The sequence below is a fragment of the Trachemys scripta genome, chromosome 9 (genome assembly GCF_013100865.1).
Source record: "Trachemys scripta elegans isolate TJP31775 chromosome 9, CAS_Tse_1.0, whole genome shotgun sequence".
NCBI lineage: Eukaryota > Metazoa > Chordata > Testudines > Emydidae > Trachemys > Trachemys scripta.
In genome coordinates, this window is record NC_048306.1 from 20,339,175 (window position 1) to 20,354,601 (window position 15,427).

At 42.3% G+C, this 15,427-nt stretch overlaps 1 long non-coding RNA gene across 1 annotated transcript; it reads left to right on the plus strand.

Annotated features, from left to right (window-relative positions):
- Nucleotides 1-1,883: 1,883 nt before the first annotated feature.
- Nucleotides 1,884-8,253, plus strand: LOC117883395. The gene is made up of 3 exons (XR_004647249.1): nt 1,884-2,262; nt 6,536-6,599; nt 7,541-8,253. It is a non-coding gene; the product is annotated as an uncharacterized LOC117883395 (long non-coding RNA).
- The last annotated feature ends 7,174 nt before the right edge of the window (nt 8,254-15,427 follow it).

Below are 15,427 nucleotides of genomic sequence, written 5' to 3' on the forward strand. Positions count from 1 at the left end.
AGGATTTTTTTTTTTTAATCTGTTTTGCTAGGAGTTATGGCTCAAGCCAACACAGGATACTAGAAGTTTTGACACTGTGTCTGTATCTTTACTGCTTTCTAATAGGGAGATCAGATTTCTTGAGAAGGAGAGTGGGATCTTTATTTTCAAAAGCCACAAAATGAAGCCTAAATTGGTGGATTCAGCAGTAGTATCGTGTATAGGTGCACCACAAAGTGTGATGGTGATGGCAAAATACTACAATTACTAAAGTATTATAAAACTACAATTACAGTCAGAGTTGTTGGCTCTATTCACTGTACACTCAATTTTTGAAATATCTGAAGTGCCCTGTGAGACAAGGTGGGTGAGGTAATATCTTTTATTGGACCATCTTCTGTTGCTGAGAGAGACACGCGCTCAAGTTTACACCGAGCTCTTCTTCAGGTCTGGAAAATGTACTTTGAGTGTCACAGCTAAATACAAGGTGGAACAGATTGTTTAGCATAAAGTAGTCAGGACATATTTCAAGGGATCATTCAAGGTGAAGTGGCTTGTTAACACCTCTCCAGTCATGGGAAGGGGCAGGGTTTAGTGGGTTTTAGATTGGATTTATGGTTTATTACAAGAGTCTGTCTATTCAGTCCATGATTTTTAGAGTCTAGCAAAGTTGAGATTAAGCCCTGTAACAGTTGAAGCCCTGAAAGATATTAAGCCATCTTACATAACTTGTTGGCCAATGTCAACATGGGAAGAGTATCCACTAAACTGTATACTTACTACACATTCTGGTGAAAGCCTGAGAAAGCGGCTGAGCCTTACGCTGATGTGAAAGTGAATAGACTGCATTTGTTCCAGAGATGAGGATCTTCCCACTCAGAGTGCCCAGGCCTCAGCTTCCTGTTTAACAGCAGGGTCTGATAGCTTAAGAGCTCCAGCAGACCACACCACCTATGATGGCACATAGGGAGAGAGACAGACTCCTCTATAGCCAGGACCCAAGCTATGGAGTACTGCATAGATCAGCACCTTAAATTGCTACTGAAAGCAAATAGAGAACCAGTGCAGTTTGAGCCACTTATGCTACCAATCATGCAGACAGCTGCATTCTGCTCTAGTTGAACTTCCAAATGGTCTTCCAGGCAAGCACTTTTGTGAGTGACTTGATAACTTATAAAAGTAAGGGATTCATACAACTTGCTGAAGCCCCGGAGAGTGCACAGAGGTGCTGTACAGTTTCCCTACAAACAGCTCTCCAATTTAATCTTGACCTCTGATACCCCAATATTGTTCTAACGCTAGGTCTGTCTTAAGTAGTGACAGCCAATTGTACCAAATTGCATGGTGGTTTGATGCGAGGGAAGAGGAAGAAAAACAAAAATCTTCAATTGTGACCTAAGGCAGGATTTAAAGTTGGATCTCAGGAGTTGAAAGACTAATGTGCCATCCTCACTCATTCCTGGTTTTCAGTGTTCTGTAGCCATTAATAAAATTGTCAAGTAAAACACTTATGTCACACCAGCCTAAAATGTGTTCTGCAAAGCTTTCAACGTGGTCATCTAGGGAGCGGGGGTGGAGATTTTACTTGAAGTATGAAAAGAAAAATAAGTTTGTGGATGCTGTACATCAGCTTGTTACATCATTTGAATGTATTCTAAAGTACTCTGGTAATTTTAGTGGCCTTGTTTTATGGTGATTTTACTGGCCTTGTTGGAAAACTAATACATATTTTGAAAAGTATGGTGTGAAAATAGGAAATGCTTTCCTTTTCAAATAATTATGGAAAATGGAGTATGAAGGTCCGTCTCAACCATAATTGTATTTGAAAAAAACCCATTGCAAATCCAATGCATAGTTTATTTATGAGCTACCTTTTTTTAAAAAAAAGGAAATGTATGTTCATCTGCTTACATGCATTAGTCTAAGAATGCTTAGATTGCCTTTATTTCTTCAATTATTTGAAAAGTTATTTCTCAAGCTAAGAAGAAATGAGACGAGAATGTTTTCATCATAAGTCAAATTCTATAATGTCATGTTGATAACTTCAGTGTTTGCTGGCCATTTAAAAGGTAACTAATGGCATGGTTTATTGACACCATTAACTCCATGTACTTCAGGAATGTTACTATTTTGGGGGGACAAAGGTATTTCAGACCTGAATTACTATTGTTATACCCCATGCAAACTTTTAATTGATTTTTCTAGGCCCACACTGAGCTTCTACGTTGGTAGCAAGATTTTTGTGGGTGTCTGGACACAGGATTGCACCATCTCACCTAAAATGTAAGCAAAATTCCATTTTAAATTATAATTGTATAGCGATTACTTAAAAACCCGTTAGAAGCTTAGTGTTCTGTCAAGAGTACTAACATCTAGGCTGCTAAAATCTCAAGCTGTTGTATGTGTAAACTATGTATGTACTTGCTAAATTGCATTGATGTAACTCTGCCTATATGGAAAGGTGGCATCAGAAGTATGTGGATGCATGTACCTCTCCCACAATAGATGCTCCTAATTCAGTAGTTTTCACAAATACATCCCTAATATCAACCCATTCAAATTAACAGAGTTAGACCAGGATGATTTTGGCTCACTATGACATAGTGTCAGACACTAGCTGGCTCAGCAGAGGATGTAATGCAGAGCCAAAGAACAGAAGGAAGCCTGTGTTAAACCCTTTCTTAAATATGCCAGGGTCTGGACTATATTTATATAATCTTTAACTTTCATGTGGGTAACAGGAGCAGCTTCAGCCAAATTTTACGTTTCATGTGGCCAGTCACTCCATTTAATCCAAAGGAGCGTGAGAATCTGCTACATTGTGCTGCTTGTAAATCAGAGTAAATCCAGTGACTTCAATAAACAGAAGTTGGCCCTAACTGTTACAAAGTTTCAAACAATAATGTGATGTCCTGACACATTTGAAAAATCCCCAAAGTGAGGCTTAGGAGGATTCACAACTACCAACATCCTTAAAACGGTATCCCTGAATGCACACAAAAAAACCACTTATTTTGAAAATGGTTACCTGTGTAACTGTGTGTGGATTTATAGAGGACTATACGTGAAAAATATTAATGAAATTTTCCCTCAGTTTTACTTGTGTGTACTTTGACAGCACTTTGTGTATAGTCAGTTTCACTGGCCTGGTCTACACTACAAAGTTAGGTCAACATATGCCACGTTAGGTCTAATTAATAATATATATCTCTGCGCTACTGAGTCCCTTCCACCGACCTATAGGGCTTGTAAAGTCGACTTCTATACTACACCTCAGCAAGAGGCGTAGCGCTTTAGTCGACATTCATGCGTCAATATGGGAATAGTGTAGACACTGCACTGTGTAATTAGAATTAATTGGCCTCCAGGAGGTGTCCCACAGTGCTCTGCTGTGACTGCTCTGAAGAGCACTTTCAACTCCACTGCCATTCAGCCAAGTACACAGGAAACAGCTGCTCCGCCCCCCGTTAAAGCCCCAGGAACTTCTGAATTTTCATTTCCTGTTTGATTGGTGTGGAGAGCTCGTCAGCACAGCTGATGATGGATGTGCAAGGCTGCAAACGCGCTCCAGCATGGACCACACAGGAGGTGATGGATCTTACTGCTGTGTGGGAAGAAGAGTCTGTGCAGGCAGAGCTCCGAACCAGTAGAAGAAACGCTGACATCTATGCCAAAATTGTGCAAGGCACAGGGGAGAAGGGCTACACCAGGGACACACAGCAGTGTCACATGACAATAAAGGAGCTTTGGCAAGTGTACCAGAAGACAAGGGAGGTGCACAGTCGCTCTGGTTCTGAGCCACAGACATGCTGCTTCTATGAGGCGCTGCATGCCATTCTAGGTGGCAACCCCACCACTACCCCCAAAACGCTCTGTGGATACCTCCCAGGAGCCCTGGGTGACCTTGGGCAACAACAAGGAGGACTTTGTTGAGGAGGAGGAGAAGAATGCGCAACAGGCAAGCGGAGGATCCATTCTTCCCGACAGCCAAGAACTTTTTTTAACTCTGGAGCCCATCCCCTCACAGGACCAATTGCACTGCTCTACAGCCAAAATGCTTCTGAAATAAATGTAGTCAAACTTTACTAATTCTGGGTCACTGAGAACAAAAATGATGCTTAAAATTGTTGATTGGCTCTAGTTTTCAAGATATGCTAATAGATCAGTATATACGACCCTTGACTTGGGAATGGCGGAGGATAAGTGAGTTATAAAGGGAAGGGATCTCAATTTAAACCAGAAATGACTAAAATACATCTTTGACTGGATCTATGAATAAATCTATGACTGGGTTTGGACAGTACTTGCTTTTTAGGCAAAACAATGAATGATGCAATCTGAAGCTGGTATTGCATCATACATGATATGAATTGCATCATGTTATTCCTAGAAGTCATGGATGATGCAGTCATAACAAAGCTTACATCACTCTGCTGAACAAATTGCCCTATATCCGCTCTAGAAATCATACAGTGTCGTGCTCTCTTATTTGTCAGTGTTTGATTTTGCAAAGGGACACATTTCTGTTTAGCCAAAGTGAGCAGAGATGGCTCGTACTTGTGTGAACAGTGCAGATAACTTCTGCTATGTTTGTGGTGAAGTGACTTTTGCATCACAAAAGCGCAGTATAACCACTATGGTTAAGAAAGCCTATCCCCTTTATTTTGGCTGCAAAATTGGAGATCAGGACAAGAGATGGGCCCCACACATATGCTGCAACACTTGTGCAGCAAATCTTCGCCAGTGGTTGAACAGGAAAAGGAAATCTATGCCTTTTTCAGTGCCAATGATTTGGAGAGAGCCAACAGATAGTTCCAGCAATTGTTACTTCTGCATGGTGCCTCCAGTTGGGAAAGGTGTGTCAAAGAAGAAAAAGTGGACTGTGCATTATCCAAAGATTCCATCAGCTATACGCCCAGTACCCCACGGAGAAGGACTGCCGGTTCCTGATGCACCAGAATCATTCTCACTTGAGTCAGACGAGGAAGAGGAAGAGGATGAAACTTCTGGTCCTGAACCATCAATGTCACAGGACCCACATTTTCTCCCATCATCCTCCTCTGAACCAAACCTCATAACACAAGGTGAACTGAATGACCTTGTCAGGGATTTGGAACTACCCAAGAGTAAGGCAGAGCTGTTGGGCTCCAGACTACAGCAGTGGAATCTCCTGGCAGGTGATGTTAGGGTTTCCATGTTCCATGACTGTCGAAAGGATCTTGTCCCATTCTTCTTCATGGAAGGTGATCTTGTAGCCTGCAACAACATCGATGGTGTGATGGCAGCCCTCAACATCGTTCACGATCCAGATGAGTGGAGACTGTTCATTGATTCATCGAAGACGAGTCTTAAAGCTGTTTTACTGCATAATGGCAATGTTTTGCCATCAATTCCAGTTGGTCATGCAGTCCATATGAAGGAAACCTATTACAACATGAAACAACTTTTGAGGTGCATAAACTATGACTAACATCAGTGGCAGCTTTGTGGCGATTTGAAGGTTGTTGCTCTCTTGCTTGGTCTGCTGACTGGATACACAAAGTACTGCTGTTTTCTCTGCGAATGGGATAGTCGTGCAAGAGATTCCCACTACATCAAGAAAGATTGGCCACTCCGACAGTTATTGGAGCCTGGGAGGAAAAGTGTTCAGCATCCACCACTTGTTGAATCAAGGAAGATTTTGTTACTACCCTTACACATCAAGCTGGGTCTGATAAAGAACTTTGTCAAGGCCATTGACAAAACACAAGCAGCTTTCAAGTACCTCCGTGGAAAATTTCCAAGGTTAAGTGAAGCTAAGATAAAGGAAGGTGTCTTTGTTGGTCCTCAGATTCGTGAACTTCTTCGGGATGATGCATTTGACCATGCACTGCGTGGCAAGGAAAAGACGGCATGGAAAGCCTTCCAGTTAGTGGCAATAAATTTTCTCGGAAACAACAAAGCAGACAACTACAGGTTGTTGGTGGAAAACCTCCTCAAGGCATACAAAAGCCTTGGTTGCAACATGTCACTAAAGATACATTTTTTGCACTCTCATCTAGATTTTTTTCCACCGAACTGCGGAGCAGTGAGTGACGAGCACAGCGAGCGATTTCACCAGGACATTGCAACAACGGAGAAACGCTATCAGGGCAAATGGAGTCCATCAATGCTTGCAGACTATTGCTGGACAGTGACGAGATGCTCCATTTAATGAATACAAGAGACAAGCCAAGAAGCGCCGAGTAGACACTGAATAGGACTAAACTATGTACATAATAGTTTTTTGCCTTTTGTTTCATAATAAATGTTATTTATATAACCCTTTTGCTGATTTTTAAAGTGTTACATAAACAGGACAGGTGAAATATTATCATGTAAAGCAACCATAAACACATGAAATGACCTAGGTTTACAATTTATGATTAAAACTCTACTATCTACACAATATACATAGACATAAAATGTAAAAACTTAAATATCTTAGAAACAGTAGCCAATCAGTTGTTTTAATTGTCATATTTGAATTCAGCACATCAAAATACATAATAAATAGCACATTTTATCTCTGAAGCAGACGACTTCTCAAAAATTGTAGACCAGTGTTGTCGGCGGAGCATGATGCTGGGGAAGGCACTCTGGTGAGTACACATTTTTAATCAGACTGTAGGGGTTACATGCTATTATTTTTAAATCTGAATTTAAAAATTGGGATAAGTTATCGGCGGCCACTCCAGCTACACAGAGGGTGCTCTCCAGAAAAGACTGTTTATGTGCCCAGGGATGGCCCAGGAATGATCCCTGGAGATCTCTAGGAAGCTTTCATGGAGGTACTCTGCAATCCTTTGCAGAAGCTTTCTGGGAAGAGCTGCCTTATGTCGTCCACCACATAGGAAACTTTCCCGCACCACTCCAGTAGTAACTCTTCTGGCAGTGTTGCAGCATAAGGACCAGGTCTGTACCCAGATGCTTGCAGCATCTGCTCCCTCTCCATCTCTGTTACCCTCAGGAGAGTGATATTGCATATGGTCACCTAGGGGAAACAGGAGAAGGTTTTAAATGCTAGCCCTTGAACCACAAGCAATTTGATAAGTAATCTGCCCCTGTTTGGGTCACACAACCACACTTTCCCGAGTGTGCCCTGGCTGTGGTTGGAATGGTTCACCGCGTATTGCAGCCAGCATTTAAAAGGGGGGCAGGGCACGCTTCCTGTTAGTCTCCCTTCCACCCCAGCCAGTGCTGCTTTTGTAACAATCAAACTATTTGTGAGTCTTTACGCTGGAGCCTGTCCGCAAGCACCATCTAGGTTGCTATGGGAAAGGGGGTTGTGCTGAGATTGCAACCATTGATCCCAAGCATGTCTTAACAAAAGCTGCAGCACAAGACCTCTCGCCCATGCCTCGTGGCCTTACTCATCATGGCCGGAGCAGCAAACCGACTCTTGCAGTAGTCAGCGGTTCTGGTTAAGTTGTGGCTTGCATGGAAGTGCATTGAGGGGTTTCTTTTATAAAAAGATTTAACCTTGCACCAGAAATTATGTATGCACTGTCAATGCTACCCTCATGCTTTGTGTTCTTTGCAGCTGAAACCTTGTCCGTAAGCGCATCCTCTACGCTGGGACAGAGACTTTCCCAGATGAGAAGGCGGAAAAAGAAGATTCGGGAGGACATATGTAATGAGTTAATGTGTGCCTCCAAGAGTGACAAGACAAAGCTCAGCGCATGGAGGATTGCATTGTCAGAGAGCCTACACAATGACCATGAGGACAGAAGAGCATACGGGGAACACGAGTGTGACACGCGGGATGAGATGGTATGGGTGATGAGGGAGCAATCAGACATGTTGAGGTTCAAGAAAGGCAGCTGGACGCTAGAGTCCCGCTGCAGCATATGGTGAACCTGCTGCCATCATCACCAAGTTCCACATCCTTCTGCGCTTGTTTTTCCCGTCCCTCCCCCGCCCCCCCAGTGTTATCAGCCCTTTCCCCCCCAGGTTATCTTCCTTTTCTTTGCTGTCTCTGTGTTTGTGAGCATAATAAAAATGAATGGATTGAGGAGAAAAGGTTCTTTATTCATTCAGCACACAGCAGCTAGCAGGGCTGTAGTTTACAGGGGAGTACATGCAATGAAGGGGACAGCTAGGTAAGGAACAACACACAAGTGTCATGTTACTGTGGGTCATTGATCAAACTAGTTTTCAAAGCCTCACCGAGATGCAGCACACCTCAGTGTGCTCTTATTGACCTGGTGTCTGGCTGCTCAAAATTGGCTGCCATGCAATCTGCCACCCCCACCCCCTGTCAGAAATTTTTCTCCCTTTGTTTCGCAGATATTATGGAGCACTCAGCAACGAGAATGGGGATATTGCTTTCACTGAAGTCTAACCTAGTAATCAAACTACGTCAGTGGACTTTTAAACATCCAAAGGCACATTCCACCACCATCTGCACTTGCTCAGCCTATGGTTGAACTGCTCCTTACTGCTGTCCAGGCTGCATCTGTACAGCTTCCTGAGCCATGGGAGCAAGGGGTGGGCTGGATCTCCGAGGATCATTACTGGCATTTCAACATCACCAATGGTTATTTTGCACTCTGGAAAGAAAGTTCCTGCTTGCAGCTTTCTAAACAGACCAGAGTTCCTAAAGATGTGCGCATCATACACCTTTCCCGTCCACCCCACATTGATGTAGGTGAAACAGCCCTTGTGATCCACCAGCACTTGCAGCACTATTGAGAAGTACCCCTTTCGATTTATGTACAGACACTCCCTGGGTTACGCAAGACCCGACTTACGCAAATTCGACCTTATGCAAAAAGTTCCATAAGGCATAAATAAAATGTTTGAGTTGCGGAAAATATTGCGTAGCGTACAGAAATGCAAAGTACTGCAGTGCAGTGTGCAGAGGAATACAGCAGTAGCATCTCCTACAAGGGAAGGCTTTGCGCTCTCACAGCCTCTCAGTCTCGTGTTATTTCAGTGATACTGTATTTCTGTTATTTCACCCTATTATTTCATTCAAATCATGCCTGGAAAGCGACCAAGTGATAGCAAGAGTGCAGGACCAGTTTGTAAGCGAAAAGACTGATTTAGAGCAGAAAATGAAAATCGTGAAAAAGTATGAAGGCGGACAAAACCTGTCATCAATTGCTCGTGAACTCGATTTGGCTACCTCAACAGTGAAAAGTATTTTGAATGATACTGCATGCATAAAAGAGCATGTGAAAGGCTCTGCTCCTTTAAAATCAACAGTCGTAATGAAGCAGGACCCCAATTCCTCATGATTCTTGAAAGTGAACAGAGGCATTGACAAAATGCTGGCCTGTTATAGACAGATCTATGAAGAGAAGAAAAAGGCCACTATCTAGTCCTCTCTCAATAAGCTTGTAAGGCCTGCAATGTCCACATCTCCACAGCCTTCTACCTCTAAAGCCCTCTCTGACGACCCCGATGATGTAATCATAGAATATCAGGGTTGGAAGGGACCTCAAGAGGTCATCTAGTCCAACCTCCTGCTCAAAGCAGGACCAATCCCCAGACAGATTTTTGCCCCAGATCCCTAAATGGCCCCCTCCAGGACTGAACTCACAACCCTGGGTTTAGCAGGTCAATGCTCATAACTACTGAGCTATCCCTCCCTCCCACCATAATGCCTGTCTCCTCCTCTCCTTTCTCATCTACAAATTAAGCCCATTGTCATCCACCACCAAAGTGCAGCCTTCAGTGTGCCAGGATAACAATAGGATTAAAGTAAATGCAATATTTTTGTTGTAATTGTTTGTTTTTTATGGTTGCACAATGTACATTTCCGACTTACGTAAAATTCAGGTTACATAAGGCTTTCTGGAACGGAACGATTGTGTAAGTCGTCCTTGGGCAAGGTGGTCTGGTGCCAAGATAGGGAAATGTGTTCCATCTGTTGCCCCACTGCAGTTAGGGAACCTCATCGCAGCAAAACCATCCACTATGTCCTGCATGTTTCCCAGAGTCACTACCCTTCTTAGCAGAAGTCTATTGATTGCCCTGGCAACTTGGATCACAGCAGACTCCACAGTAGATTTACCCACTCCAAATTGATTCCCCACTGACCGGTAGCAGTCTAGCGTTGCAAGTTTCCACAGAGCTATTGACACTCGCTTCAACTGTCAGAGCAGCTCTGATTTTAGTATTGCTGCACTTCAGGGCTGGCGAAAACTCTTGCGCATTCGAAAGTTCTGCAGCCACTGCTTGTCATCCCATAGCGGCATAATTATGCGGCCCCACCAATCAGTGCTTGTTTCCTGGCCCCAGAAGCGGCGCTCCACCGTGTCAAGGTGATACATAACTATCACCCACATCTGCGAATTGCTGTGCTGCATGGCTTCCAGGAGGGTTGCTTGCATGGCATCACATTGTTCCGTGCGGCGGCTCCTGTTTCAACTGAGCAAATACTACAGGATAAGGCGTGAGGTGTTTGTAGTGCTCACAACAACAGTGTACAGCTGAGCGGGCTCCATGCTTGCCGTGTTATGGCGTCTGCATGAGTAACCCAGGCTTAGGAAAAAGTCGCAAAAAAGACTTGGTTTGTTTGCCGTTGATTTCAGGGAGGGAAGGAAGGAGGTAAGTGCATCATGGAAGGCTAATGCTCTGTTCCCATAGCCACCTGTGCAAATGTTTTGGTCCCATGAGGCATTGCAAGCCCAACCCAACATTGCACTCAGCTCCATGCCTGTGGGATAGCTACCCAGAGTGCAGCGCTCCATGAGTCGATGCAAGCCCGGCTAATGAGGATGTGCTCCGCCAACACAATGTGTATAGTGGGGGACATGCAGAATAGACTTGCTTAAATCAGAGGCTCAATGTCAACTTAAATAAAATCGACCTAATTTTGTAGTGTAGACATACCCACTGTTAATGACTTATGCCCCGCCTATAAGGCTTTCTACCAGTAACAGCACCAAAGCTGAAATTGAGGAGGCTGCAGGCTGGAGTGTGAACAGAGCAGTGAAGCTGTAGCAAAGATGATGTGTATGTACTACTTAATCTCAGCCAAAAGACGAATTGAAACAAAAACCAGGAGTCTTTTCCCCTCCGTCCTATTCCTCATTTTAAAGGAAATAGCTTTTCAGGATAGACTCTTAAGTTTCATAGAATCATAGAAATGTAGAGCTGGAAGGGACATTGAGAGGTCATCTAATTCAGCTCCCCTGCATTGAGGCAGGATCAAATATATCTAGACCATTCCCTGACGGATGTTTGTCTGACTTCTTCTTAAAAACCTCCAAACACTGGTATTCCATAACCTCTCTTGGAAGCATATTCAAGTGCTTAACTACACTTATGGCTAGAATGCTTTTCCTAATATCTAACCTAAATCTTCCTTGCTGCAAATTAAGCCCATATCTTCTTGTGCTACCTTCAGTGGACATGAAGAGCAAATGATCACTGTCCTAAGTGTAGTACTTTGGACTTGCCTTTGTTGAATTTCATCTTGTTGATTTCAGATCAATTCTCCAATTTGTCAGGGTTGTTTTGAATTCTAAGCCCATCCTCCAAAGTTTGGCATCATCCGCAAATTTTAGAAGTGTATTTTCCACTCCATTATTCAAGTCATTTAATGAAAGTATTGAATAGTACCAGACCCAAGACAAACCCTCGTGGGACCTGATTAGATACAGACTCCCAGTTTGAGAGCAAACCATTGATAAGTACTTCTTGAACATACATAACTGATTGGAAAAAAAATCCACCTTATAGTAATTTAATCTAAACCACATTCCTCTAGTTTGCTTATGATGATAGCATGAGGGACTGTCAGCAAAAGCTTTACAGAAAAATAAAACATGTCTACAGCTTCCTCCAATCCACTAAAACAGTAATCCTGTCAAAAAAGGAAAGTAGGTTGTTTTGGCATGCTTTGTTCTTGACAAATCCATGTTGGCTATTATTTATAACCCTATTATCTTCTAGGTGCTTGCAAATTGATTGATTAATTATGTTCCAGTATCTTTCCAGGTATTGAAATTGAGCTGACTGGTCTCAGGCCTCTTTGTTCCCCTTTTTAAAGATAGGTACTGTTTGCCCTTCTCCAGTTGCCTGGGACCTGACCCATCCTTGAGTTTGCGAAGATAATTGCTAATGGTTTTGAGATTGCTTCAGCTAGTTCTTTAAGTACCCTTGGGTGAATTTCATCAGGCCCTGCCGACTTGAATACGTCTAACTTATCTTAGTTTGTTCTATCAGCAAATGGAAATATTTAAATTAGCCAGTTTCAAAATTCAAGCCCCTTTAACTTGCTACTTCTGAATTCTGCAGATAGCGTTGTGTGGGGAAGTGATGAGAATGCCTTACACAAACAGCTATTTCATAAACCTCGGCAGAGATATACTATACACCTCTACCCCAATATAACGCGACCCGATAGAACACGAATTCGGATATAACGCGGTAAAGCAGTGCTCCGGGGGGGCGGGACTGCGCGCTCCGGCGGATCAAAGCAAGTTCGATATAACGCGGTTTCACCTATAACGTAAGATTTTTGGCTCCCGAGGACAGCGTTATATCAGGGTAGAGGTGTAGTTGGAAAAAAGCGGTCTGAAATTAAGCTATATAACATAGTTAACGGTGTAAATAATAAATAGCTGAGGAAGAGAAATTCAAAGATCATAGGAAAACCTCTCATCCATATTCCAAAAAACAAATAGTGCAATTTGCTAAATTTGATCTCTAACTGCAGAGATGTAATGCAGCTTAATTTAAGGTTCATCTCTCAGAATGTAGCGAAACCTTTTATAATTCTTTTAACCTTGAAACTTACAACTTTAAATCAAACAAAGAGAAATCTCCCATATTTGGGTATAGTTCTGTCTGTTTGTCTTACACGCATACCAGCCATGGTTTGCAGGTCTCTTCCTTGAAACTACTGCCTATGGTGAGATGGTTGCTCCTTACTCATATTATCTACCCCTGCTCTGCCTCTTCTTTTTCTTTCCTAGCTAGACAATAATATAATCCTCCCCAAAAGGTTTCCTGTCAAACTTGGAGAAACGTTACCAGCTTCTCTCCCAGGGCTGATTCTTCCTAGCGTTCTACAGAAGAGTGCTGTCTTTCAAAGTAATCTTCTATAAGGTGACCTGGCTGGGAAGGGATGTTGGACAATGGGACCCTGTGTTAGGTTTGTGCTTCTCATGTAGCAGACTCTGCATTCATGTGGGGAGAGGTTTATTTTATAAAATACTGCTCAGTGAGCTATGACATGCGGTCTGCTTTCTCCATTTCAGGCAGGCAGACACTGAAATACGAGGCAGCTAATTACTGCAGCCTTTTCAGTGCTGTCTTTTGTATGGTAAATTTTATGCATTGTTAGGGCCATATAGGTTCCTAATTTTCTACATATGGGATCATGTTACTACATATCACTTCCAGACTGGCCAAACATAGCTTTGTTAAAAGTGGCACCAAACAATCTTATGAAAAGAATCATTTTGGCAGAGTTATGCCCCATTGAAAACTAGTTTCCTATAAAAACACCAGATGTTGGCTTAGTCTTGATACTGTGAATATCTACCCACCCAAATATATATGTGGAAGCTCTATCTATATGCAAAGGTGCAAAGTCGCGTTATAAGTAAATTTAAATATGCACCTTTGACCACCTCACCAACTCATTGCTATCCATCCCCCTGGAATTTATTCTGACATTTCAACCCCTGAACAATACTAAACAGCTGTTGTTTTAACCTGCCAGAGAAATCTTTCTTCATCAAACGGGAATTTTACCCCAAAATTACACCAGCTTGAGGTTCAGGATAGGCACGATTTAGTTCTGGGTCATTAGCAGGTTTTATAGCTATAGCTTTAATGTAGGAATTTTCAAACGCACCCAGCAGTGGCCTAACTTTGCTCTCGCAGAAATCAATGGTAAAACTTCTCCAAGATACTGGACTCCAGTGCCATTAAATATTTTGTACTAAAATGTGATTGTAGATCACTTGAGACATTTTTAAACCTTTCTTTGTATGCCCTGTGCCATTTGGTAATTAAAGCACCTATCCATCTGAGGTACTCAGTGGTCCCCATGAGCATATATCTGAGCACCTCACAGTTTTTATACTCCAAACACCTTGTAATATATGACTTGTATAGAATAATCCATGGAAGAGTGATGTGGTATCAAGGTTTTATCAAAACTCGTGAGTGAACTATGTAGATTATCTTGTGAGTAATGCACCCAATCCCAAACTCATGTGGCTAAAACATTATTACCCCACCATCATGTATTTTGAGTATGTTCGTGTACACTAAATATAGTACACACACACCATAGTTAATCAATGCAAACAGAAAAATAGTTTACAGTAAATCATATGCATCATAAAAACAAAAGATAAATAGAGAGTTGGGAATTAAAACAACTATGTAAGAACTGCTCAACTCAGGAGGCTAATGACAAGATAATGAGCCATTATTTTGAGGATTGTGATTCAAATCCATACCAGAGCAGTAGTGACCAAAAATTTATTCGCTGTTGGTTGGCCTATTTTAAATTAATCCCGCTTTGAGTAAATAAGTGTCCACATGACCCATTAGGTGTTTGCAAAACCCATCAGCAGGGGCTATAATTTGTATATTTGTTGGTAGTCTCAAGTAGAGATGCCAAAGGCTGAAGGGACATTTAGACCTCAAGTGCCCTCTGACCCTACTGGTGGTTCTTCCAAATGCAGAAGAAAGAGGAGACAATGAAGCGAGATGTCTTAAGATGTGTCACCTAGTAAAAGTGTTGGGAAAATAAAGAAAGCAAATCTAACCTAGCAGCTGGCATAGCTCACCTGAAATGTTAACTCTATAGCTTACTTGGGAAACTCAGCTAATGTCCAGGTGACAGTTTAAATAGGGACCAGGTTTGTAAGATTGTGGGACAACTGAGATGTAACTGGGTTCAGTGACAGGACTGTGATTTCAATGCACTCGGGGCCTAAAACCTAACCTATGCAAAGCACTGGAGAGTACTCCAAAGGAAACAAACTGCACTGTCAGGACAGATTTATGACCAAATAGGTCTTTTCCATCTTTTTGACTCATCTAATTCAGTTTAGATAACAGAAAAATAATCATGCTAGTGTTGCATTCACTAGAGGGAGTGCAATCATTATAATGGAGGCATCTGAGAGGCCTTCTCTGATATAGCCTGAGATGGGTTAGTAGCAAGGTACCTTAGCATCTGCAGAAGGTCAGATGTACTCCTCAGTAATTTGGTGGCCTCCTAATAGACTATGAATTGTGCAGAAAAATCTTTTTCTTCTAGTCTGGATCATTCCCCACAAAGATTCTTTAATTCTGATTTTAGCCTGTTTTTAAGGGACTGGCGAGGGGCGCGGAGCACACTTAATCTGTACTCTACTATTATCTCACTAGTGTTTCTTTTGTTTTCAAGGCTTTCAACAGTGAGCATTTCTTTTTAAGACAGACACTAAATTGATTTGTATGAGTGCAA